The 27,894-nt window shown below is 38.7% G+C and overlaps 1 long non-coding RNA gene across 1 annotated transcript; it reads right to left on the reverse strand.

The window, feature by feature from the left end:
• Window positions 1–182: 182 nt before the first annotated feature.
• LOC136791447 (uncharacterized) lies at window positions 183–27,090 on the reverse strand. Its single transcript, XR_010833543.1, has 3 exons — window positions 26,763–27,090; window positions 2,238–2,284; window positions 183–698 (listed from the first exon to the last, which is right to left on the reverse strand). It is a non-coding gene; the product is annotated as an uncharacterized lncRNA (long non-coding RNA).
• Window positions 27,091–27,894: the final 804 nt, after the last annotated feature.

Raw genomic sequence — 27,894 nt, forward strand, 5'->3', positions numbered from 1 at the left:
TGTGCCACCTTTAGCTTGCAAGACAACATGCCTTTTCCACTCCCCACAGAAAACAATACAAGGAATGAAGCAGCAACACCAGAGCAAACAAAAAAACCCAGCAAAGCATGGGGAAATGACTGAGTGAAACTCTCAGAAGTACCCAAGGATTGTTTCAGCAGAGAAACACACATTGAGTACGGTGACACATGAAGAAACTGGCTAAAGACCAAGCTGGTGCCTGTCTTCTCCATTTTCTCCTGAGAGCTGCAGGGAGCAAATATCTTTCTGGTGGCAGAAATACTTACCCTGAGGGCAGCAATAAATTAGGTGTCCAGCGCAGGGACTGCTACAGGACATCCCCCAGGCAAAGAACTGCTACAAAGCATTCCTCCATCATTTCCCTAAGTGCTAATGAGTAATTACCCCTTTCCACCCCTTTGCCCTGGTGGGGGAGGCCCCCGCAGGAGGCTGCAGCCTGGCACAGGCCCTCCAGCAGCGGGAGAGATGGGGCAAGATCTTTCCTCTTGGAAACAGCTGCCTGGGAAATGGTCTCCAAAGCGAGCCACACAATGAAACAGAACCACGCTTCCCCTCTCACAGTTATTTTTCCGAGTCATGCAGATTCATCAGCTTTATGTTGGAAAGCCTCTCGATGCTCGCCAGAGGTGGTACAGTGCTGATGTGCCTCCACGCCAAATATGCGGGGAGAATTCCTACTGTGAAAAAAAAAATGGGCTGAGGAGAGGACAAAGGAGCACACATATGTACTTCTAATGAAAATATAAACCCCACAAGTCTGTGGGCTGATATGTTGGAATCATATTGATTCGACAAGTTCCTGCTGTCAGCAAGAATGAAAGAGAAGTCCGCCAAGTGGCATGTGTATGTGCTTACAAACAATTTTTTTAAAACCCCGTTAGATTGCCTCAGGCTTCTGTTCTAAGGACAGCAACGTTTTTAGCCCAAAACAAGTCCAAAAGCTTTGGCAGAAGGGATCAACTTAATAGCTTCACTACTTGCAACTGCACTTAACAACTGCTAAACATATCCAGCAATTTCAGTCATGGACAGAAGGGCCTCGGCCTCCTTGTTCAATGGGTCACTTGGCCTGTGAAGACTTACAGTTCCGGTTCCTAGGGTTCATTTAGGGGTTTTCACTCATACCTGTTTTTCCTTGCTGAATCGAAACTTGTTACCTTGATTTCTTAACAAAACTCGTAATCTTGATCCAAAACTCAGCTATGTGGATCATTACCAGACTGTTTACTTGAGTTGTGAAATATAATTCTTTCACCTTAAAGCTACTGAAGTCTAAATTTCAGAAAAAAAAAACATAGTTCTATGATCAGCTTAAGCTGCCATACATGAACCCTGCAGCTGATAAAAGAAATCCTGCTTTGCTCCCAGCTTTGGTGGTGATTTTGACACTCGGATTCAGCATTTACAGCTCTGCTGTTCTGGGGCAAGGAGTCTGAGTCTGAAGCCTGTTCAGGACATGGCCTTGGGTTCGATGATGCTGAGACTTAGTGACTTCACAAAATTTCAGATGGGAAAGCAGATGTGGGGAAGGACAAGATGAAACCTCTCAGATTTGGATTCAGTTCAGAATCCACTTCAGATGGCAAATGATAGAGAACTTTGGCTCTCCATGAAACTAAGGTGCCCAGTAATATCCCTTTGTATGTATTTATATTCATTTATTCTTTTGAAAGGTTTGTTTACATTCCCCACTGATGTAATTTGTGTTCAAAATCCGCTGTGATATTGACACAGCCAAAAGGAATTTCCCTGGGTTCAAAGCTCAAGTATAAATCCCCTCTCCAACTTCAGAAGTGAGAGGTAAAGTCTCACAAAATTTAGAAAACCCTGTAATGGCTGGTTTTGTTAATATTCATCTAAGCATCTCAATGAAGCCAGCAAGAACCTTGGCTCCTGGTCAGTGTCTGTATTTATAAGCATATAAATACTTCCCGAGCTTATGGAAGGAAAAGTGAGGAGTGCTGTTTTTCAGATGTCTCTGCAAAAGCCTCACCGGCCTCACAACCAAAACAGACTTTGTCAGTACCACTGGTTTAATAGAAACTAAACATTTTGTGGCTGTTTAGCCTTTGCTAAGCTGGATTTTAGATCTCTTTTGGGCTTGCTATGAAAAAACCAGCAAAATGAACAACAGGCACAGCAAGTGTTAAATAGCTAAGCATTATTTCCTCTGATAAACAAGCTTTATATAAGGAAATAGTAACATATACACTTACTAGAGCTCATGGAACGGGATGTGCATTTGGATGCCAAAAGCAAGTCACTGGAAATGACAAGTCGGCATTAATTACTCTTGTTAGCATACTGAGCACATCTAATACCTTTTACAACACAAACAACAGAAAAATGAGAAATTAAGTAACACGAGATGGAACCTGATAATCCATTACATTTACATAACATTTTTTTTTCCCTGAACACACATTGCATTAGAGATTTATAGGTCAAACATACGCTGCTTTACAACCCTCTGCTCATGACTCCTGTATGTCCTGTTTAACCACTCAGAGCATCTCCCTCCACTGCTGGATTTCCAGGTGGCCCAGAGCTACCACCCTTTTGCAAGACTGTTTTTCTGTCACCAGATTTTTGGGCACTTCTGAATGAGATGTCACCAGCAAGGCTAGATGCACTCCTTTCAGCTGTGAAGGGCTGATATCCGCAGGTCAGGGACCATTCCAATGCACTGGTCTTGACCGACCAGTTTCTGGATGGGGCAGGTCAAAAAGTTGGTAGGTTCAAACCATTTTCCCCTTCCTGTTATTCTATCTTCAGTACTTTGTAACTGGTATGGAGGAGTTATCTGCTCAATTTGCCTACCTCTTGTCCCCAAAATAATAAGTACAGCTCATTTTTACTGTTGGCTCTGTTATTATTCATCATGTTAGAGGATGCTGAATAGTAAACTAAAATATGTATATATAAACAATGCATGACTGCCTGAAATGGACAGTCCATACATGCTTCTGGACTGGCCCGACAGATAATTCTACTTCCGTCAGCTGGCAACTGCTGCCCTGAAAGCAGGACCTTATCTGATAGTTGTTGCTGAACGCTTAGTCAGTTAGTGGGTGCTGCTACATCAAAGTGGATTAAAGAGGAGAAAATCTAAGGTTTGCTGCTAGGAATGGAGTTGAGCAACAGCAATAAAGATGGAATAGACCAAGAGAAAATGGATGCAAAGCTCTGAAACACTGAGCAACAAGCTGGCCAGGCACATTGTGCAAGAATTAGCAGGCATGCCAGTGTTACAGCCAGGATGTGTAGAAACTGTATATTTTTCCAAGGGGATTAAGGTAAAATAACATAGTTAAGATAAGACCTCGTAATATTTGAAGTTTTCCTGAAAGAAAACACCCATGAGATGTTGCTTTGCAGCTAATAAGGGTTATGAACCCTACAGGTATCTCTGATAAAACACCACCACCGAAAACGAAGTATGCCTGTGCGGCTGGGTTCCTGGTATTACTTTATTATTGGGTAAAGGACACCTCCAAAAGCACACTGCTTTCTACTGCCAAATTAAGGTCTCAGTTCAATACTGACTCAGGGAAATGTGACACCTGCTGAAGCAAAAAGACTCTATAACATGCATTCATATAGATCTCCCATCCAAGCTTGAATCCTGCCCTAGGCTGCCAGTCTTTGAGATCATAGCCCATCTCACCACGAGGCACAGACAAAACTATGGCAAAGCTTAATGCTGCTGCACACAGCAAATGAATCACACACTTTGGTCATCTGAGCGGGCTGAAAAAGTTCTGTTACATGAAGATATGGATCTCATTCTTCTGAACAAAGCAAACTATTTAATGAAAAACTGACGTTTTCTTAATATAAATGAGTAAGCACAGTAATTTGCACTTATGTAACTTTTCATCTCCTCCAAGGCTCAGAGCTTCTTAACAATGAAAGGTTATTATTACTTTTTTCTTTACTTATATTTTAAAGGAAAAACTGAAGCACTTGTTATTGATTTGCACAAAGAGTTGAGTCAGGACTCAGGTCAGTCTCCTGCTCTCCTTCTTGTACGTTGCTTTATCCTCCTCGCTACCACTTTAATAGTTTATTGTTCATTTTCATTGTTTTCATATAGAGGATAAGTTTAGAGCAGTTTCAGAATAAATTGTTATTTCATTGTATGGATTTATCCTGCAAGCTTCAGAATGTAAAAATAATTTCTGTACTATCCGATGTATTTGATATATAAATACTTAGGACCAGCTTCATCAGAACTGGCACATGATGAACCAAGAACATGGTTACACATATTTTTCTTTCAACATCAGCACTGGTATACGTAACTCTCACTTTTCTTCCGTCCTTTAATTCTTTCATGGCACTCTATTTTTTAATCTGGTTCACTGCACAGTTGTTGACACACAATGGAGGGAGTGGGATGGAGAGAGGGTGTAGCAGTGGGCAACAAGAACTGCCCTGGCCAGCTTTGTTGCTGAAAAAGAAATCCATGAATATATCAGCGAATTTGGTGTGTCCTAGACTTAGTGAACATAAAACAAGCATACATTTTAAATGCTGAACCTGGCTATCTCAAAGGTTTGATAAAAGCATACAAAGTCTTTATCTTTAGGTCACCGGTTCAAATCACAAGATCTGAGGTCCGTTTCTTAGTGGAAGAGTGCTAATAGCACTGATTTTCACTCTCCTCTGTGCACTTACTAAGGAGGCAGCAGCACAGGGAATGCATTATCCGCTCTGCCCTGGAGGCGGGTCAAGACTGAGCACATTAGCAGGTCTCTGTGTAGGATGCTGTTGCTTGCTTTGTCCCTGCTGAATAACTAGGAAATTAATCCCTTCGGTAGTGAATGTGACACCTTCCAACACCACAAATTCTCAGAGGCAGATGGAGGGAAAGAATACAAAGTGCATGTGTATAGATTCACGTTGAATAAATCAAAAGCCCCTCAGAAGCAATTTGTATCGGACAGGCATAAAACTGGCGCAACCCAGAGTCATGCCACCTTCTAATTGATTGATAAGAATATGTAGTAAAACCATTGCAAATGTCTGACTTTTAATTGGCACATAAAGTTTTATGAAACTGGATCATCACATAAACAGTAATAGTATGGAAAAAACTGCAACAAACACACCAACTACAGCTCAATAGTAATTTTGACAGACCATATTTCATACGAACCTCTTTACTACTGATATCCTTCATGAACTTATATTGGAAATAAAGGCCATTAAATTGCAGTCAACCCATGAAATTATGACTACAAACATTCATTATTTTATGAAGCAGCCTATTGACATTCCTTAGCCTGCAGAAAGAATTATGAACTCTTGTTACACTAATACACCGTAGCTTGGATTTAGATTATAAATTCATCACTGTGTTCATAAACTTCTGCTAGTGTTTCATTGCTTATGTGTAAAATATGCATACATTTACCAGGCTTGCTAGAATCACCACTGGATAGAAATGATTATGTTAAAATGCCAGGACTTGACATTCATTCAGGTGCAAAAACTGAGCTTTAGCTCTGCTGAAGAAGGATTACAGGACTGTATAAGACAAAGCATATTTTTCACTGTGTTAACTAACATACCGTATGACACTGTACACCTATGTCTGGTAAGTCCATTTATAGTGTTGTGGGTCTTATTCATGGGTCAGCTATCCCTTAGGGCTGAGAACTAGAAAGTGAAACTTATATTCAAAACATTTTCTTTAGATACTCATGTAGCTATGCTGGCAAAGCCTCACTACCTAGATCAGGAAGTTAGGAGATGCTAACTGTTGGCCTAATTTCTCTGGCAGCTCCCCAAATTATATGAAGATCTTTTCTTTTGGAACAACTGTCCAAAATAATGTTTTTTTTTTTTGCTGGCATCGTGATATCAAGCAGAAGATGCCCTTTTTCTCCAAGGTCTTGAGTGTAACTGAACTTTCTGCATGTAGACCTAGCCTAACCTAAAGTACAGTAGGGAATGTGGATGTAGAGGATTAACCAAAGCCTAGATTGGATTTAATTTACTTATACATTCTTTGTCTTGCTTTTATGTTTTTCTAGTCAGTGGAGTTTCCACTGTTTTCCTTAGCTATCTATCTCACAGCTTTACTTGATTGAAGGAGCAGGAAGTTGTTCCTGATTTCTTAGCTTAATTTTTCTTCTTCTTTCCATCCTTCAGCAGTTCCTTGGTCTCCTTGGTTTCAGCCTGTGAATACTTGAAGGTCTCTCAAGTTAAATAGGTTTGAAATATTCTGCATAAAAAGAAGAATGACCAGCAGGTCAAAGGAAGTGATTCTCCTCCCTGACTCTGGTCTCGTGAGACCCCATCTAGAATATTGTGTTCAGTTCTGGGGCCCCCAGCACAAGAAGGACATGGACCATTGAAGAGAGTCCAGAGGAGGGCAATGGGACGACCAGAGGGCTGGAGCACCTCTCCTATGAAGACAGGCTGAGGGAGCTGGGGTTGTTCAGCCTGGAGAAGAGAAGTCTCTGGGGAGACCTTACAGTGGCCTGCCAGTACGTAAATGGGGCCTACAGGAAAGCTGGGGAGGGACTCTTTGTCACAGCGTGTAGGGAGAGGACAAGGGGTTCTGGCTTTAAACTAAAAGAAGGTAGGTTTCGATCGGTTCTAAGGAAGAAATTCTTTCCAATGAGGGTGATGAGGCACTGGCACAGGTTGCCCAGAGAAGCTGTGGATGCCCCATCCCTGGAGGTGTTCAAGGCCAGGCTGGATGGGGCTCTGGGCAACCTGGTCTGGTGGGAGGTGTCCCTGCCCATGGTAGGGGGTTGGAACTGGGTGGGCTTTAAAGTCCCTTCCAACCCAAACTATTCTGTGGTTCTATGATTCTATGATTCATAAGTGTAAAGACAGGGAAAGTCCAAAAGGTCCTAAAGAGTCACACTGGCTCTAGGGATAACCTTGAGGAGATCTAAAGAAGGAAGCAAACAGTAATGCAAGTTATGCCAGCACTGAGATTTCCTCTCCACATTCCCCCCTAAAATAAATAAATAAATAAAAACAAAAACCTATTTTTGGAGCTTGTGAGTACACCCAGAAGCAGTCCTTAACTTTACCCCTTTAGAGAAAACTATTATGTCCTGGCGTACACTTTATCACTGAATGGCAAGAGATAGTGCTGACCACTGTTAAGCATTTTCCTGTTCTGTAAGTTATTGATTTTGCTTTTCACCATACAAAATCTCCAATGAAGTATACTTAGACGAGTTGTTTTGGATGAGTAATTTACTTGCCACACTCTTGCTGCAAACAGATGGATTATTGGTGACGTACAGTAGTAAAACACTTCTCTCATCTTGGAGTTTTGCAAGACGACATACGTTCTTATGCAGATAACAAAAGACAGGACATTATTCCAAATGTGCTGAAGACATCTTTGATATGAACTGATAAATTAGTCCTGATACGAGCAAACAGAACACCAGTCCAAACAGAGATATTCAATTACATGAGATTTTCTTTTGTCGATACACTCTGACAGATCCATTTTATATGCCGATATCTTTACAAAATGGGATTGGACATTACTGACAGCATGAATGACATCAAAATATTTTTCTGATTTGTGTTGTTTACTTGGTCTATATAAGTCTTGTAAATTTTCAGAGTTACACATCTGCTAATTTCAGAAATGTATTTGTATAACACTTGTTTTTCAGGTTGTTAATCCGAGACGTTAAAACATAATTGTTAATCTGCTTGGGAGATTTCTACATAGCATGTATTTGGATGAGGAACACAATGTGATCTGTGCATGGATAAAAATTGCTGCCTCTTTCAGGGTGGAGATGAACAATATTCCCCCTCATTCAACTCTGCCCGTCTGCCCCAGCACAGTTCAGCTTCTCCTTCCCAAGGATTGCTGTGTAGCACCACAGGAATATTGCTGTGCACAAACATGCGGAAATAAGCACCATGAATAACAGCCCCAGGGGGATGCTGGCTGCTGGGCCCAGAGAGAAGGGGGGTTTTCACCTGGACATGCTGGAAACACTTTTAGGTTCAGGTAACAGCCGGTAGAAATTTGTAAATAACATTTAAAATGTTTCTCCTGGGCATTTAAATGAAAAGACTAGGTGATGTAAGCATTTGGGACAAAAGTAATTGTGGATTGCAGGGGTGAAAAACAGAATAAAAGTAAAGGGAATATTTTGGCAAAGGAAACTTTTGAGATTTGTTGAATAATTCACTGTAGAGTCAAAGATATTCCACAGACTTAATACAGGGGATTTGGGTAGATCTCTAGAGTATCTGTGAATATTTCCACGCAGAACCATGCACACAGATTGAACCTCATAATCTGGGCAGCCAGGCATGAACCCTCTCTTAATCCTTCCAGTGGTCTGAGCTAAACCCCACTAAAAGGCAGTATATGACTGGGTTCAGTGTGGCTGTGTGACCCACCCTGTCCCACTGCTCAGGCAAGCACACTTGCATGTCCTTTGCATAAGGGTAGGGCAAGGACCTTTCTGCCAGCAAAACACAATGTTGTTTTATTCCCAGGTGTTACAAACAAGTGCCAAAAGACTCCTCTTAAGAATAATGCCCCACGTACCAGGCCAATGTTTAGATACCAAGGTTTTGCCCACTATTCTGGATTTTGATTTAAACTGACCCTGAACCTTGCTCTCCAAGAAAATTATCCTTTTTGTTTGAATGAGGTATCCTCCTCCCATTCCAATTTATTTTGTGATCAAATGTTCCTCTTTCAATTTTAATTTTTTATTTCTTTCTACTCTCCTGTCAAAGAATGTAGTTTGTGTGCTACTTGGAAGGACCTGTTTTTCTCTCTTTCTTTGCATCTCTGTTTAAAGACATGCTGTCTCTTATACTTGTGCTCAGATGACTTTCTCCTCAAGCTGCAAATGTAAGTCCAGCAATATTAAAAGGACTGCACTCTTGACAGGTAAAGCATTTTACTAGTCAATATTTGATATATGAAGCCTTTGAGCGGTAACTATATATGACCCCTTCTTCCACAATGTAGGATCACTGGCATAGTGCTACTGGCTTACTACAGGAAATGTAGAATCCTGTGTTGTTTTTGATGTACAATTTTCTCAGCAGTAACTGGGGCTAAAGAAAGTTTTCTTCTCCTGGGAATCACTTTCAGTTATTTGTGCAAAGTATGCTACATGTTAACAAAATATAATTATGGTGTTGACATAAAGATATTTTCAATTAATTTCTGTTTTCTTCAGAAAACAAAACAAAACACCACACCCTTATATTTCTGTTAAGGTCTAAGTCAGCATTTCAGGTTTGCAAGTAAACAGAAATTTCAGAATATCAGCAACACAAAGTACTTGTGCAGCAGGGAGACCCCTGGGGCCTGGGGCCAGAGTGGGTAGCTGGATGTGCCAGCAGCGGTGCCAAGCACACACTGCCATGGCTGGGATGCTCCCCGGGGCACTGCAGCAGGGTACCTGGCAGGGCCAGCCCAAGCGGGTGACATCTGAGGTAGCTGATGGAAACAGCAGACTGGAAATTGCTTCTTTCCCTAGGAAAACCAACTTAAACAAGCAATGGATAAATTTGGTGATGCTACTTTTGCAGAATTATTCTCAGCTGCTTTGTTAATCAGGAATGGAGCTCATTTTTTCATCTTAACTTATTAGTTACTCAGTCGTATAACATAAACTGGAGGTGAATTTGCTGGCTCCATAGTTTGGCTTCCAAGATGTTAATATTTTGAAATTTTGTGGTGAGAACCTATGTTCGTGTTTGTTTGGGAGGTATGTGCTAGGTTGGGAAATATATCCTTCAAACAGACAATAACTTAACCAGAATCAGAAACATATGTATTTTTTTGCCCCAAGTTAGCCATGTGTTTGGGGGGATGTGTGTGTATATTTCAAAAACTGTCATAAAACATTATAAATGATTTCCTTCTAATATGTTTAAAACATTTTCTTATGCTGTGTAAACTTGCCTATAAGAACAACAAGGCTTCTGGTGAGATAGCTGTTTGCCCAAATACAGAAATTAAAAAAAAAAAAAATGAAAAAGAAAAAGAATTATCCTCCACTGGAATCAGAAAGCAAAAGCATATGTGTATACTTCATCCAGAAAATATTGTGCTGTGGTCATTAGAAGATGGCTGACATTAGAGTTACAAAGTGGATCCCAAGATGTGCTCAGGGAAGACGTACCTGTATCACTAAAAAACAGAAGAAAAAGAACACCTCCCTTTTCAGTGAGGACAGGTGCAGAAAGCTTGTCTGGATATAACAGGGCAGAAATAGGCTGATGACTTCCTGTTCTTCATCTTAAAACTAATAAAATGAAAATGTTTCTTTGTTTGCTCTTATCTGGAAGTTTCAAAGCTTCATTGTTGAAAGGAAAGCAGTGCTGAAGAGATTTGGGATAGGATTATTTTATTCCTGGCAGTGCTTGCAGCTTCCTTCCTTCCTTCCTTCCTTCCTTCCTTCCTTCCTTCCTTCCTTCCTTCCTTCCTTCCTTCCTTCCTTCCTTCCTTCCTTCCTTCCTTCCTTCCTTCCTTCCTTCCTTCCTTCCTTCCTTCCTTCCTTTCCTTCCCTCCTTCCCTCCTTCCTTCCTTCCTTCCTTCCTTCCTTCCTTCCTTCCTTCCATTCTTTCTTTTTCTTTTTCTTTCTTTCTTTCTTTTCTTTCTTTCTTTCTTTCTTTCTTTCTTTCTTTCTTTCTTTCTTTCTTTCTTTCTTTCTTTCTTTCTTTCTTTCTTTCTTTTTCTTTCTTTCTTTTTCTTCTCTTTCTTCTCTTTCTTCTCTTTCTTTCTCTCTTTCTTTCTCTCTTTCTCTCTTCCTTTCTTCCTTTCTTCCTTCCTTCCTTCCTTCCTTTCTTTCTTTCTTTCTTTCTTTCTTTCTTTCTTTCTTTCTTTCTTTCTTTCTTTCTTTCTTTCTTTCTTTCTTTCTTTCTTTCTTTCTTTCTTTCTTTCTTTCTTTCTTTCTTTCTTCTCTTTCTCTCTCTCTCTCTTTCTCTCTTTCTTCCTTCCTTCCTTTCTTTCTTTCTTTCTTTCTTTCTTTCTTTCTTTCTTTCTTTCTTTCTTTCTTTCTTTCTTTCTTTCTTTCTTTCTTTCTTTCTTTCTTTCTTTCTTTCTTTCTTTCTTTCTTTCTTTCTTTCTTTCTTTTTTAAAAATTGAGATTTAATACCACTAATTTACTTTTGCTGTTATTCCTCTTCCAGCACAATTAGATGCATTGGATTTGGCAACCTGGCCAAACACCAAATCCTTAATTTTTTGCATTTTTAAATTTTAGAATGTGCTGGCAGCCCTCTCTAATGAAAAGATGCTACTTTATTTTCCACTTAAGGCTTATGCTTACTTTTTTCTTTCTGCCACTCTCTTTCGTTTTTCCTGGAGTGACACATGAGCCAAAGTTTCTGTTGATATACAAACAATATATACTGCAAAGAATTATGTGAAAATATTTCTATCAGGAAAAGAAGAAATAGGTTATCTGATTATTTTTATTGCAGTATGTAAACAAATGTTAGTAAAAAATAAAAGTACGTAGGGTGAAGGGTTAGGTGCTTTATGAGAGTGCTCCTCTGAACTCTGCTGACATAACAAAAACATCGCAGCTCCATTTCTATCTGCTTCCTAAAGCCTTCAAGCAGCTCCTCACGAACAGGCTTACAGTTTGAGCTCATCTCATAGCTTAAACATGCTGACATTGACAAATACTTAACAGTGCAGCTTAATTTGGCTAAATGGAATATCATGCCCTTTTTCACTTTAAAATGCAGCTTAGTGTATTATACTTCTACAGTTGACTTCATATCCAAGCAGCCCGTTAAAAGGCTAGGGAGATACAGAGACAGACCGAGAGAGTTAGCTGTACCTTTTGTGTAGAGGTGAGAGGCTGTGAACAACAAGTGGGTTTCCGAAAGAAAAAGTAAGAAAAAAAAAAAAAAAAAGGAACGCAATGGGTATTTTGTTGTTGTTGTTGGTTTGTTTGTTTTGTGTGTTTTGTTTTCCTCTGGTTTTGACAAGGAATGATCTATTGCCATTTAATTGCTAGCTGTTTTAAAAGTGCTGATGTAACACCTTGTACTTCAACACTATATCATGTAATCACTGGAAATAAATATTGCTGTCCTATTCTTGACAAAATGCTGATTTTATTTGAAAGTTGGCTGCCTTACTTGGCATAATGAATGATATTTAACTGAACTCTAGATATTTCAACTTTAAACTTCCAGGTTTTCTTAGGCCTCCTACAAGTAACATATACTATTAATTTGTGATAATATATAAATGTTCAATAATAGATAGTGCTTCCTTGATTATTGCTGAAAAATGTGAGTTAGAGCTCATAACTATGCTAATACTTTTGCAAATTGTCAGGTTAACAATTCCTAGAGGAAAAAAGTTCTTTTCAATAAGTCCCCCCACCCCCCCCACCCCCTTTCTGGTAGTGCTGACTCTTTAAAATTCACTAATCTATACCACAGTGTTTCACAGTACCATATATTAAACACATGACTGTTACAAAAAACAGTATTTTTTCGGTCCATGATTTTCTTGGTAACTTTGAAACTGAATAATTCTCTTCTTAAATGGAAAAGAGTGATTTTATCCAAATCATGAGAGTTAAATATTTTCAAGCTCTTGTTAACGTATGGTATGAGACCTAACCATAGTGGCCAAGCAGCTACTGGGCATTAGAATAAGCCAATCTGCACTGTTCACCTGGAAGATTATTGAAGATTATTGTCTGTGCTAGTGAATGTTTCCCTTTGATTCAACTGTAGGATAACAGATGATAGCACTGAAGATATTGGAATTGGTGAAGAATCATCTTTAGAGAGAAGGTAACTACAACTCTCCAAATGGTTTCTGAACCACCATGTGCCCATGAACCACCACGTACACCATGAGATCAGTTGTTTTCTAACCTGCAGATGTCTTAAGCAAGGTGTCAGGAAGACAAAACAACATTTTATGTCTTTTTGAGAAGAATGAGGAGCACTGGTAAACTTGTTTTAGTGGTTGAAGGGAAGATGATTGTCAGTGGCTACAGGAAAGAGTTTCAATATTCAAGTTTACTTCTGTAAAAAGAAAAAAGAGTTATATCGTCAGAAGAAGCTTTATCATTTCAGTTGAGGATAACTTTTTATTGGCCATAAGGGAAGAGATGAATGGGATATAGAGATAAGATTATAATTAGATTACACCTGGTTAGCAGTGGCAATATGAAGAGGATTCTGGTGGTGCTGATTTACTCTCACTCTGAGTAACAGACACAGTTTTACCATATTAAGTTTTTCTTATCCTCTTTTTGGGCATGGTTTTGATCACACAGAGTAAAACTGGATAGTAATTTTCCTAGCAGCTGATAAAGACAAAATATATACTTAACCCATTTAGCCCCTTGCTACTGCGTTGATGAGACAGATTTCTTAGAAACCTGGCTTGGTCAGAGTCAAGTGGAAGTCAGCACTGCAATGTCTAAGTGCATGAACATATAAGCTCATACCACTATAAGCTACAAAGCATATTGCTATTATCTATATACATTCTAGGAGTATGATCAGAAAGCAATACAAATGATCTTTCATCTGTAAGCTTGTAATATGCCTCAATATTTCTCCCTAAAATTATCATCCTAATCCCATCTCATATTTCAGTGGTCAGGAGTTATTCCCACCAATGTGTTTTAAGAAAGACACAACATTGCACATGCCTACAATGGACTGTGGAAAAAGAAAACAAATCTTTTCCCTTTCAGGCTTGTAATATAAGACACGTGTAAATATATCCAAATACAGTATAATTGACCACTGATGTGAGTGCAGAATGAGGGACTGGTGTCGTATGGATATACCTGGCTATGCCAGTTCTACAGCAAATTCACTGTGCTTACAGCAGTGAAGAGAAGGCACTGGAGTCTGTTCCTAGAGCAGGTTCCCAGGATCCTCCATGAGTTATAAGCCTGATTTACCACATCTACTGATGCTGTATAAGACGTGCCTAGCTTCCTGCAATCATAGTTTGTTTGATTTTACTCTGTAGACCTGAATTCCTTTTGAGTAGGAAGGCTTGTAACAGGAAAAAAAGTGACTCACTCTTTCTCCCAGAATGGAGACCTTTTTTTTCCACCGTTGAGAACTGTGGCTCATTTGTTTGAAAGACATGAAAAGCAATTGGTTTCTTATCACATTTCTCAAATGTGAGAGTAAATTATAGTGAGGTGCAATTTCAGTTATATAAAACTTTAACTAAAAATTTGCCTCTTTTTTTGTTACTGTTAATTATTAATAGTATGCACCTGGAAAATAGAGAACTGCCTGCCAATTTAAATCTTTGTAGTGGTGAAAGAACTTTAGAAGACAGTACATATCTTTGTCCAGGCAGAAAGGGTACCCTGAAGATATCGATGGAAATGAGCCATGAGACAAATGATTATTAAATGTAAGGGAGGGATTGTTGGCTCAGGTTGAGCCGTGACTTAGGAGTGCTATTGTACCTGTTACAAGCTGGTCATGGGTAACAGCTAATTCACTGCCTGTTCTAGGACTAGCAGGGCAGTACAGCTCTTGCTTTTGTAACTTTTATTCTTAGAAATCAGCTGCATGACAGATTATATTTATTAATAGAGGAATGTAGTTCTTTGCCAAAAGGCTACTTCAGCAAAAAAAGATAGTAGAAATTTATGTTATCGTCAACGGTAGACAAGAGCATGGGAATATGATGACACATCCCAAGCATAACCAGAATAAAATGTTCTGTGCAAATATAGTTTTGGTATAGGTAGTAGAAAAACAAACTTCCCATTGTGGTCTTGGTACATCTGCAAGCATGAAAACATATATAAAATCACTTTATTTATTTTATTTTATTTTATTTTATTTTATTTTATTTTATTTTATTTTATTTTATTTTATTTTATTTTATTTTATTTTATTATTTTATTTTATTTTATTTTATTTTATCCAAATTTATCTATGGCCAGAGAAGGTCATTGTGATAAAGAAGAAATATAACAATGGATAAATTACATGGAAATGAGGTAAAATATAACTATTTTCAATCATGAATCCGTTCAGTCATGGTTCAGATTCATTTATAGTTCAGTGCGCACGGTATTGGGCCATGGTACTGGCTTTGGTACAGAGGGACAACCTTAAGCTTTCTCACTCCATGTCTGAATATAGGGAGACAAAAAAACCTCCAGTGCTTTCCAGTACCAGAGCTACACTAGAGCTCCCACCAGTGTAACTCAATGATGGGAAAAGAAGATGGTTCATCATAAATGAAGCCACAGTTGACTCAAGTATTTGAGCTATTGTATAAATATGGCAATATTTTAAAGACAACACAGCTATTAAACAGTAATGAAGAACTGAAAAGCAACTCTGCATAATCACCATTCAGCTAAATGATGATTTCACAGATGGAAGAGCAGATGAAATTCAGCCAAATGATTTTAGGGGAAAATGAATAGGCAATAATGTACTTAGGAAGCATTAGCCTCTCTTCATTCTCAGAGACAGTGACCCTTTGTTCACAATTAACAAACCCTGAGGCACAAAGGGGACAGAGATGGTGGCTGCCTAAGATCTGTTCAGATCCACATAATAACACAAGCATAGAAAATCGTACATTACACTGTATCTTAACATAAAACAGAGCCTCAAATTACTTTCATATATATTCAGATTAAAATGCAAGACCTGCTAAACTATGATGAGTTACAAGTCTCCTTCCAGATCTGATGAAAGTCACTTTTGCTATAAGTTAAAGGATCAGTGGTTAGGTAGCAGTTTAGCTTTCCTTTGCTCATCGGCCTTCCTCAGGCTGGCACAAAGAAGCATGCAAAGGAGTCACCAGCCCTTAAATGCCAGCTTGTCCTTGAGAGCTGAAAGCTCGGATATAGAGCACTATTATCTCTTAGCAGCAAAGCAAGTTGAAAATGAGGAATGTATTGTGTGGCAAGCACCTGAGCCAGTAAAAACCCTAACTGAAGGCTTCAGTTACTCCTTTCATTTTGATAACTGACACATCAGTAACGTTGAAAAAGGAAAAATGTCTGCCTGTAAATAAATAATGCCACTGCAAAGAAAAGCAAATGCTAATAAGTAGTTCATCTTCATAAATAGGTGAGATTAGAAACAACTGTTACAACTTTTTTCTCTTGGAAGGCCAAAAGAAATTGTCTTTTTTAATTACTATTATCATTTTGTCACCTAGCAATGTAATTACTAATTTTGTCTTGGAAAAAAATAGGGAATTACATGCTCTTTCTTTTGAGGATATTTCACCCATGACGAATATGTGCCAAAAGTTGGTTACAATGCTGAGGCTGTCAGGTTAGTATTCTAAAACCTTCTTTACAAGATAAGGACAAGTAAATGCTGTGCTGTAACTGTACTGTGGAAAAAAAAAATGGCTTTGTAAGTGACTACTGTTCTGAATACCTTACATTTCTGTGTGAAATAGGATACTTCAGGACATAAACAAAGTAACTTTAGAAGTACTATGATCTTTTAGCACACCTGGCCTTGACAAGCTGGATTTCTTCTGCAGTTCCCCACTAGTTAGTTCTATCTTCTCTACAGAAGTTCAGACCTGTAAAACCACTGATATCACGGAGAGAAAAAAGGGGATTGCTACTTATTTATTTGCCAGATACCAGACTCACAGGTCATCCAATTAAGTCATCAGGCAGCATGTTTAAAAAGCAATCCAAGGGAAATAGTTTGGAGATGAACAACTTGCACAGCTAAATGTTGGTGGACGAGTGCTGATTGCAATTTTCTGGTTAAGGACTAAATCTGGGAGGCTATAACCAGAAGTATTGTGCTATACTTGGCTTTTTCTTGTATTCTTTCCCTTAATGTCCTTACTGGTCAGTGTCTGGTAGCGCACTGCAGAATGGACACATCTTGGGTTTTTTAACCCTGTCTTAGGTCAAGTTGTCCCTGACATGTCATCTTGCTGGTGACTTCATACAGTCACCGCCTGCATGACACAGTATGTGACATCTGTTTTCTGAGAGAGATTTGCTACATCCTCCTCTCCTTAGAGGCAAGAAGGAGGCTAAGCTCTGCATTCATGTTTCACTGTAAGTTTGAAAATTAAGCATGAGAAAATTTGGTGAAATCATCCTAGATGGGACCTAATTGACCAGATTCCTCAGAAAAGAGATCCTCAGAAGCACCCTTGGGGCACAAAAGAAGTGCGAAGAAATAGTAGTGTACATATACTACGCATATACATGTGGCTTCCAGTCTCTTTACAGACACAAAAAATCTATACAGGTAAACAACACAGCTTGTGGGATGGGGGTAGGTGGGTGTGAACAGGCAGTATAAGAAAATGATTCCTCTATGACCAATATGTGAGAAGTGACTAAATGAATGTGTCATTGCAGCCGTTGAACCTGACTTGCCACCAGCAAATCTAAAATGTAGAAGTATTAATATTACTGCATTCAGTTCTGGGGCCCCCAGCACAAGAAGGACATGGATCTGTCAGAATGAGTCCAGAGGAGGGTCATGAACATGGTCAAGGGGCTGGAGTGCCTCTTCCATGAAGACAGGATGAGGGAGCTGGGATTGTTCAGCCTAGAGAAGAGAAGGCTCAAGGGAGACCTTATAGTGGCCTTCCAGTACCTAAAGGGGGCCTACAGGAATGCTGGGGAGGGACTCTTTTTCAGGGAGTATAGGGATAGGACAAGGAGGAATGGCTTTAAACTAATAGAGGGTAGGTTTTGATCAGTTATAAGGACGAAATTCTTTCCTATGAGGATGGTGAAAAACTGGCACAGGATGCCCAGAAAAGCTGTGGATGCCCCATCCCTGGAGGTGTTCAAGGCCAGGCTGGATGGGGCTCTGGGCAACCTGGTCTGGTGGGAGGTGTCCCTGCCCATGGCAGAGGGTTTGAAAGTAGGTGATCTTTGGTTCCTTCCAACCCAAACCATTCTATGATTCTTCTGAGACCTGAAATGTGATCTAGACTTGCCGAAGGCTTATGCAAGTGTTCTAAGATAATGTATAGCTGTATGTACGTGGCAAACCTATGACTAGGAAAGCTTCAGGGTACCTATTGAAATATTTTAGATGAAGAAGTGTGGTGGAACTATTGTTTGAACTCGGAAGATTTCCAGAAGTCGTGAAGGACTGGAAGAGTTTTGCTGGAAAAGGGAAGAAGGTCTTGGGGAACACTTGTGCAATAATTACTTAACAAAACTAGACTCTAAAGTTGATTAGCTGTATTTCACATTCACAAAGCAGATTTCTGAAATAGTACCCTTGTTGTTGTTGTAGTAGTTTTTATTGTCATAGTGACAACTATAGTGGGTCATTACGGGGCTACCAAGGATGGAACAATAGTGAACACCAAGATACCTAACATAAGTTTGCTGGGTTTAAGTGATTTTTCTTACAATCATTGCAAGGAAATCATTGCATTGCAAAGCAATGATGGGGGGGAAAAAAAAAAAAAGGAAAGGTACCAATATTTTTGGCTTATAGATAGAGAGACATCATTTCTGTAGGACTTCGAAATAGTGTGTAAGTAGCAGCACTGTTATGCCCGGAGATAAAGACAAAAAAGTTTTTTCAGCCCGTGAAATGAATTTGACATGTTATACCTACTGTTAACTTCACTAAGTTAAAGATTAAAAGAATGTGTCAGTATGTATTAAAATTTTATTAAAAATTCTTATGCCATGCTCTAGCAAATGATAAGTATCCAAATAGCAGATATTTCATAAAGAAAGCTTTCTGTTCCTGTTTTGGTAACACAAAATATTTGTGTAATATTTGGTAATATCTCATGTTTTCTTTGTTAACTTCTCTAATCTCATTATGTCTAAGTAATCCAAAACTGGAAAATATTATGTTCATTATGATTATCATACTCTTAGTTGAAGATTTTTGCAACTCAATATCTCCACTATTCTTCTAGAGAATATTCCAATTATAAGTTACAATTTCACCACAAACTAAATTTCAGACAAATTAGTTTTTCCCTCCTCCACATGACATGAAAAAAAAAATAATTTTTTTTTCTTGTATTCTTGCATCTTTAGAAGTAATAGAAGAACCATATGGTATGGCATTACTGTTACTTACCAAGAACAACAACAACAACAGACTACTACTGATACAGTGTAAAAATGGTGTGCTCTAATAGTCAGCAAAATGTCTTGAAAAATTTGTGTTAATGCTGTAGAAGAGGTTAAATCGAAAGATTAACATATCCTGCCCTCCCGTCCCATGGAGTTCTGGAACTTAAATGTGTCTGGTTTTGTTTTGTTTTGTTTGTTTGTTTTATTGTAGACAAATTCTGGGAAAGGTTAAAAATAGAGTGTTGTGCATTTAACTAACACGAGAAAAACAAATGACCATATATTAAAGAGCAGCACAGGACAGGAGAGGACAAACATTTTACCCTTCGGGTCATAAAAGAGGAATTTTTGACAAATTTACATTGTCAAATTTTTACCTTTTGAAAATTACATACCTATAACAATGCATGTTTGAAAGCTGCTGACTCTGACAGCCCTAAAAGCTCTACAGGAAAAAAAATATACATTTCCAGACTTTATGCCATTAAGCTAAACTTAAATTAAATCCTTCAGTACAAGCATTGTTGCATACGAATAACAACTTTTTAACATTGTTCAGAGGGTGATGAGAAATCTATACTGAAGGAGAATAATTAATGAGGGCTGCCTACTGATGGAGGCTGACCAGCTTTAAAAGCCTTAATGTCTAGAAACATTGAGATGGAAGAGATGACAGGATTTAAATTCTGGGTCCCCTCATGTAAACACTAGCCCTGGCTTCTGAGCTGGGAAGACACGACTGCCAGGATCCAGAGTCAAAGCTGCTCATCAAGCTCGTCACATCGCTTGCCTTCCACACTTGTGCAGTGCCAGTGTCGTAAGTTTAGGTGCAGGTTTCAATGTTGCTTGCTGGCCACTCGGGCAGAACCCCTGTACTATGGCATGGATCCAAGTCCATCACAGCCTGCCCACTCCGGCTTTGATAGCAATACAGCCTGGCTAGAAACCTATTTGGAAAAAGAAAAAAGCTCCCTGTTGTCAGGAGAATAGGAGTCAGGCTGCCTGTGTGATGATCCTGCATCATCCAGGTCGTCAGAAAATGGCAATTACTGTCACACCGTGCCCTAGGTACTCTGCTTGACAAGAAAGCTATAGGGTAGAAATAAAATTAGACAAGTTCCAGATCTCCACCGAAAACTAGACATCTGCATTCTGCAGAGAGACATTCACTGCTCTAGAGAAGCATAAACGATTATACAGAGCATGATTCAAAAAGAAGTAACAGTCAGGTGTCAGACCATCAAACAATGCATATTCCACCATTATTCTCCAGTTCATTCAAGTGTAATTGGTCCTATTGCAAAGTTTGCTGAGCAAGAAAATGGAATAGCACTGCCAGAAAGCAGGCTTGACCCTGACTTCGTTATGGAAAAGTTAATCAACCAAAGAAACTGAAAAACTAGCTGAACTGGTTTTCCAGCGCACATTGTAAACCAAGAAAAGTGAGAATAAATAGAAGGGACATCCTGGGAGTGGGAAGGACAAAGGAATCTGAAATGCAGACCTTCAATGTTTTATCGCACACAAAGACTGTGTGATATTCAGTGAGATAAACCTGTAAACTCTAATATTTGTACACAAGGTACATAGATCAGTATGGCTTGCCAGGTAGGAGGGAGGAACATCCTGGCAGAGGACACCAGTGGTGTTTTCCTAGCATGGCAGCTGGGGTTACAAGAGGGGAACCTCACCTGCAAACCATGCCAGAGGAGTGAGAAAGTGCACCCTAGTACCAGGTAGTCCTCAAAGACACGAGGAACCTGGCATCAAAACCTCATCTCTGGTAGTCTGAAAGAGTGAAGAAGAGTTTAAATATTGGGGTCCTGAGCCCATTGTCATCTTTGGGTGAAGAAGTTGAAGCCTACAGAAAAGATGGCAGAAGTGAAGGCCACTTGGTCACTTCTGCTGTACAGTGCTTAGAAACACAGTAAAAATAGAAATGGCACTATCAACAGTGGAGAAAAAAAAAAAAAAAAAAAAAAACCCACAACACTTACTTTGATTCATGCTTTCTGTTGGAAAAGTGTGACAGGCTCCACATTCATTGTTCATACACAATGCTGAATATATAATCCTGGTAGATATATAAAAAATCCACTTCTATTGAAAGAGCTCAAACATAAACATGGTATGCTTTCTGCCAAATACAGGGAATTTGTTCCTCAAAGGCAGGCTATTTTCCATTAGCCTTGGAGAACACAAAGAAAAAGATGGAGAAAGGTTGTAAAGGAGGTTACAGTCTATGGGGCATGAGTTTCTAAAATGTTATTTGAATTTGTGGAATCTTGATGGATTAACAGTATTTTATGGCAGTTTTTTATCATTTTCCTTTTATTTTAAGGACAATGTGACAATTCTGGGTTAGTGGGAATCACCCATTTGAGCTCTGCGTGACATTTCAAGGGTCAATTTGTTCAGAATACTGTTTTGCTGAACAAATGACATCAGGATGTGGGTGGGGTCTATTTGTATGAGGGATACCTACAACTGATGTTATATACAAACCTTTACCTCAGTTCACAGAGACTGGCAAGTTAACTCATGCTGCAGTTTGGGATTAGACAGGGTGTTCAAATAAGGAAAAAATGCAAAATGCTGGATATTTGATACCCGACAAGCAACTGGTACCATCCCTTTAAGAAAATTCAGAATTAAAAACTGTACACTAACATATACTTCAATTGAATAAACATCACTTGCTTCTGACAAGGTGTGAATTGTCATGGATTGATGGAACAAACAGTTCTTTAAAAAGCAGAAGCTTCATGATTCAAACTAGTTTTGTAGCTTAAAATAAGGGTTTGTATGTTAGTGCTTAACTAAAGATATGAAGATGAAGGGAAATGGAAGAATAGCCTGGCAGTAACCTTCATATAGCCTTGGACTATGGATAGCATTTAAGTGTCAGGCAACAGGACATGTGACAACATCACACAGGAATATAAAGTAAGTTCTTCCTCTGATACTTTTCTTTAAAGACTGAAACAGTGATCCACATCAGAAGTTTTAAATTGACCTATCAATTTCTTATTAACTCTCTACACAGGATACAAAACAGTTTTTGCTCTATTTGAAAAAGGAATCATTGGATGTTCATTATTTCTCTTGGGAAACAGGTAGCTTACTTTTATTTATTTATTTATTTTTTAAGGAACACCTTGATGTTGCTGTGTTGCATACAGATTTTCCTTCAGAGGTATCAGAGACCAGTAATGAAGCACTTTTTTTCACTGGTGTCTTGTATGAAAGGAATATAATATAGAGATTTTTATTTTTTTAAGAAAGTACTTGCACCATAAACTTGAGTTTTGTCTTCAAGAAAAAAGTCTGCAATTCTTTCTAAAGAAACAGTAAAGGTTAAAAAAAAAAAAATAAATAAAATCTGACCAAATAACCTATTGTATGTCTGCAAGCAGACTTTCCAAGCTGAGTAGGAAATTAAGTAATCAAGCTGGACATTTGACAGAAACTTTTTTCCAGCCATTTTTGTGCTGTGCTAACAAAGAAATGAACACAGTTTATGCTAGCGCAGGGCAGCTGTCTGTGTGCAAGAAGGCAAATGAATGAAATCAAAAAGATGCAGGGCAGACAAAGATAGAGATTTGTAGAAGAAATACGAAATAGGTAATCATTGTTGATGAGGAAAGAATGGGAAGTGTTGGAATTGTCAGAGGGAATTGATTAGTTAAATTCTGAAAAGATCAGTCATGGGACCTTTATTAAATTTGTACATTGAATAAATTTGATGAAACAACTAGTAGCATGGAGACAAAATACACTAAGACAAAGCTTGGAGGAATCTTTAATGGAAGAAATAGAATATTTTGCACAACACTGATATGGCAAAAATGGAATAAAATTCACAGCACAACAAGCAACCTGGTCTAGTGGGAGGTGTCCCTGCCCATGGCAGGAGGTTGGAACTGAGTGGTTTTTAAGGTCCCTTCTAACCCAAACCATTCTGTGATTCTATGATAGGCAATATTGTTAAGTCTGCTATGGCATAAAGGAGAAATGCCTGTCTGTAACAAAGCATTCCAGGTTATTACAGACAATTCTGGAATTTGCCAAAGAATCCCTGAAGTGAATGAAGAAATAATGGTTCCGTGTATTGCATTTAGGAGATTTCTTCAACCTAATTTAGAGAAACTTAGGTACTGAAGCTTATGTTGCTTCAAAAGCGTGCTCATTTACACAGAAATGGGGATGGCCAGCATAATAATTGGGAGGTTTATTTCATACACTAATGAAAAGTTGAAGAAATAATAGAGATTATATATCTCTAACATGTGGGTACATCTTCCGGTGTCACCATCAGTTTGAGCTTTATAAAATATACCACAAGAGCAACCAGAGATTCAAGGAACATGTTCTGTTTTCTCTTGGGTTTTCTGTCTCGTGATAACTCAAGCTGAAAATTAATGCAGCTAGGATTATGAACCTTGTGTTACCCGCCACTAAGAAAAAACAGCAGATTCTTCCTGATCCCAGGCATTCATATGTTTGCAATGCTCTCAGTAAGTCAGATACAATTCATAGAAATATAATGTAGCTAAAACACAGGCTAACCAGGATTACTTTGGGATTAAGAGTTCAAAAGTGTGAAAACTGGTACAAATAATAAAAAAAACACTCAAGATTGTTTTAAGGTTGCATTTTTGCCTTCTAATCTTTTCACCTATAATATTATACTGATGGTTTAACATTTAGCATTTTGATATAACAGAAGATAGAGATTATAAATTTTAGATTTTTTTTTTTTTTTGTATTATGCTTTTCTGAAGAAATGGTGAAACCTTAGCATCAAAATTCCCATGTGGGAATAACCTCCAACATATCATCCTGAACAAAACACCTGTAAACATCTTTGTCACTGCTTAACTAGAACAATTCAGGCCAGACAAAGCAGTGGACACAGCCTGGGGGCAAGCTGGGGCTGTTTGGCAGAGACCTTGGTGAAGCTGCACATCTGGAGCAGTCCAAGGGAGAGGAAAGGGCTTAAATACTATTTCCTCAGCTCAGATAATCAGCAAGAGCAGTGTGTGAAGATCAGATGATAATGCCAAGTCCAAGAAAATATTTTTTCTCTTGCAGCTGGTTACATTTATGGGCAAATTTACACCTCACAAGGATAAGCTATTAATAAGTTTTAAAGTAAACGAACATGACTAGCTGAATTTAGGGGATTAAGTAGCATCTTTGAAAGCTTTACAGACACATTACATTTAATTACACTTGAACAGCTAAATGTTAGCATAAAGAGCAAATGGAGCCACATCATCCATGTGAGCAGTCTTTTGGCACACAGTTTACCTAGGTTACAGGTAGACCAACAGAGCTGCTGTTAATCGACTTAAATCTCAGAAACTTTTAGCTCATGGTTCTAAGTTGCCATAAGGTGCTATTGGTTTAAAAAGCAACATGGTACTGTTCATTATCCTTGTGGTTTAACATAATGGATCAATTTATCTTTCTGATAGGTCATTTAGTGCATGCCACTCTCAACAGTAAATGTGCATGAGTATTCCTTATTCCTTATGTAATTGCAAAAGAAAAAAAAAAGTCAGTATTTATATTTTGTGGTTTCTAACATAAGAAATTTAGAGGACTTTTCAGCAAAGTTATGTTTCTGCTCGGTTTTGAGGGTGGAAGGGCAGATCTAGCTTAATGGAGTGATTGCTTCAGCCACTTAACAGTCAACTTTGTCTTATTTAGTTGCAAATGTTAGAGACATACTTTCAAAAGTCACAGGCATGAACATAGCATTCAATAGCAATGAAGAAAAATACCGCAAGTTTAAATTTGGTTTCAATTAGGATGTGATTAAGGTTGAAATATACAGAATAAGTTAAGGCAGAGTTCCATTTTTCAAATGGCTATTTGTTCTTCAGTATCCAGACTGCATACTTCAAACAATATGAACTCTAAGTTGATTGATTGAAGTGTTCATTTGATAAAATACAACACAAAATAAAATTACAGGCATAAGAAGGCATTTAGACACCTTTAAGTGTTAAGTGAAAATTAAGACAAGCCTATAAGAGAAAAATAAGAACAGACCAGAAGTAATTTATATTTGTTGAGAAGGAATAATTAGAACTGAGTAACCGCAGTAGACATGTATAGAGGTGTGCCATAACAGCTAGGATGGAAGTGTGAAAAAAGAAGCAAGAAAGTAATTTTTTCTTTGAGGAGGGTGGTTCTTTCGCAGATGTTTGCAGCTGGTCATTTATGTATTGAATGTCCTGCTGAATTGCCACCTTTCCACTGATGAGCAGCAATTTGGTAACAAAACAGAGGGAATTTAGGAAAAAGGAAGATAAGTTTATAGAGGGAAAGAGATGCTTAGAAAGGTTAAAACACTCCTCAAAGAAAACTGATATCTGATTTAGCTCTATAGTTTAAGGTCTGATTTTTCTGATTACAATGTTCTTGCAGACTCCTATGGTGGATGTAGTTATGTGAATGTAGCAACTTAATGAACATGGAGAGAAAAGAGATAAATATCAGGGAAAGCTCTGCTGGTGTGCTGAGAAACTAATTACAATGGGGGGGAGGAGGGGAGGCAGGGCATGACTTTAATCCAGAATGGTAGAACTCTAAACTAGATTATGGCCGATAGAAAGGATGTGCTTCATACTGCGGTATACAAGGAAGGAGACCAAACTGTCAAGGTACTTGAAAGGGATATATCCATATCTATCTGAGACATTAAAATTGTGGAGCACAGTTAGAAATGGAAGTGTACAACATTTAAGAGACAGCTGAAGAGACAAAAGAGGAAGTTATTTGAAATACAGCCCATTAAAAGTTAAAGATTTCATGGTTAGTTAAATTACTCTGAATTACTGAAAGATTAAGAACCATGCTTAAGCTGAGTATTTGTCTTTCACACAAATACATTAACTATAGCCAATTAAATTTGCCTAATCAAGCTTAACAAAGCTACATGCTGTTTCTCATTAGAAAGTCAGTATTTAAAAAAAAAAAAAAAGTCTACTTGAAATGTAATGGTAAAGAGATTCTGTATGGATCTCCAGGAGTGCAGCCATCTGACTCTCTCGCTTAAGAGTAAGTTAATGTCACTGCTTAGTGTTTGTCCCAGGCAAAAGAAATTTTGCTGTTGCTATTTTCTTTCTGCAACTGAGAAGCACACGGAAAAGAATACCTGCTTCTTGTAAAACAATGAAAGTGATACAACTTTTATCATGTCTCAGGTAATACTACAGCACTTTCACTTGTGTTCAGTGTAACCAGTGCTGGAGTTCCAGCTTTCTTATGACTGGTAACTCCTGAGCCTTGGAATAAACCTCAGTTTGAAACTTTAGTGCTGGACAAATATTGCAAAACCTAGTAGGAAATACAGAGGAGGACTGACCAGACTTAGGATTTCTAAGCCAAAAGGAGCATGAGATGATAGAGAAGTTACAGCTCTTTTTAAAGGCCTAGGAACTGTTATTTCCAAGTTCGCCACTGCAAATACGTATGGATTAAGACTGCAGGATGCTTGCTAAGGGCTACAGGCATGACTCTGTTTCCAAGAGCATGTTGAGCTAAGAAAGGTTTATGCTTATTGATGAAATACAACTTGCCAGCAAGGCAGGTAACTTCTCAGATCTTCTTTAGAACTTTTAAGGTAAGTATCTAATAAAAACTGATGAAATCAGTAAAGCTGATGTTACTTACTGTCTCCAAATTAGGAATGAATCCATATTACTTCCCAGTACCACTGTATGAAATTGCTCGAAGGATCTACTCCATAGCTTCTCTGAGGCAGACTGGTGAAGGACAGAGGCAGATCTGTCAGGAGCAGCACACAGCTGCTTTTTTTTTTTTCTATATAATCAGAGTGGGGAGGAGGAGTAACATCGTTATATTTTGCCACAGAAGAGTCTGCCTGAAGACTTCCTGGCATACGGGTTCAAATTCATGACCAATGTTTTCAATTTGATGCTGAAGACAAAGGGGTGTTTTAGACCTAGTAGGTGATCTGCTCCACGGAGCATCTCAAGGTGTGTGGTAACAGAAACTGATGGGGACAGAGCCTGGCTGAGGGCCAAAGCAGGCCTTGTTGGCAGGTGAATGAGTAGCCCCTACATGGAGAAAGTGATCCCAATGGGAGACTGGGTTTGAGGAGAAAGACAGCTCATTTCCACATTGTAGGGAGGATACTCAAGAAGGACATTCATAACGATGTATGTGAACAGAAAGCAAAGCTACAGGCAGTGACAATAGTGTAAATTAGTACCTCAGTTCCCTAAAATCTTAACTAGCAATAAGTCCTTACTAGCACTTGCCTTTCTTTGAGCATCAGGTGTCTTTTCTGTTAAATAAAAAGCAGACTCTAAACTTGGTCCTTCTTCATCCTCACCCACCTGAGCACAGTACAAAATGCTGAAGTTGTATTTTCATGTGAACTCTATGGAGGAAATAAATATGTGGCCCAGAGGGATTTGTTAATAGCTGGAGATTCTCCCTCACTGTCCCATTAGGTTCAAGATTCTGTTGCATTGGCACAACTTCCTAGAGCTGATACACTAACACTAGCAAAGCTGTGCTTGGACTAGGAAGGTTTATTACCATAAAACTGAAAGGAGGTGTGCTCCCAGAAATAGCTTCTGACACTACAGGGTGGAGCAACCAAACAAGTCATCCATGAGTATGGTGCAGTTCATAAGAACACATCCCTCCTCAACACATCTGTTCCTCTGCTCCCATGTTTTGGAGGAAAATCGTACCTGCAGCTATGCTAACAGACCTCAGTAACCCTTTCTGTCCTATTCATTGAGTGGGAATCCTACCCTTTAAATGAGGAACC

Source organism: Anser cygnoides, chromosome 1, assembly GCF_040182565.1.
Source record: "Anser cygnoides isolate HZ-2024a breed goose chromosome 1, Taihu_goose_T2T_genome, whole genome shotgun sequence".
Taxonomy (NCBI): Eukaryota; Metazoa; Chordata; class Aves; order Anseriformes; family Anatidae; genus Anser; species Anser cygnoides.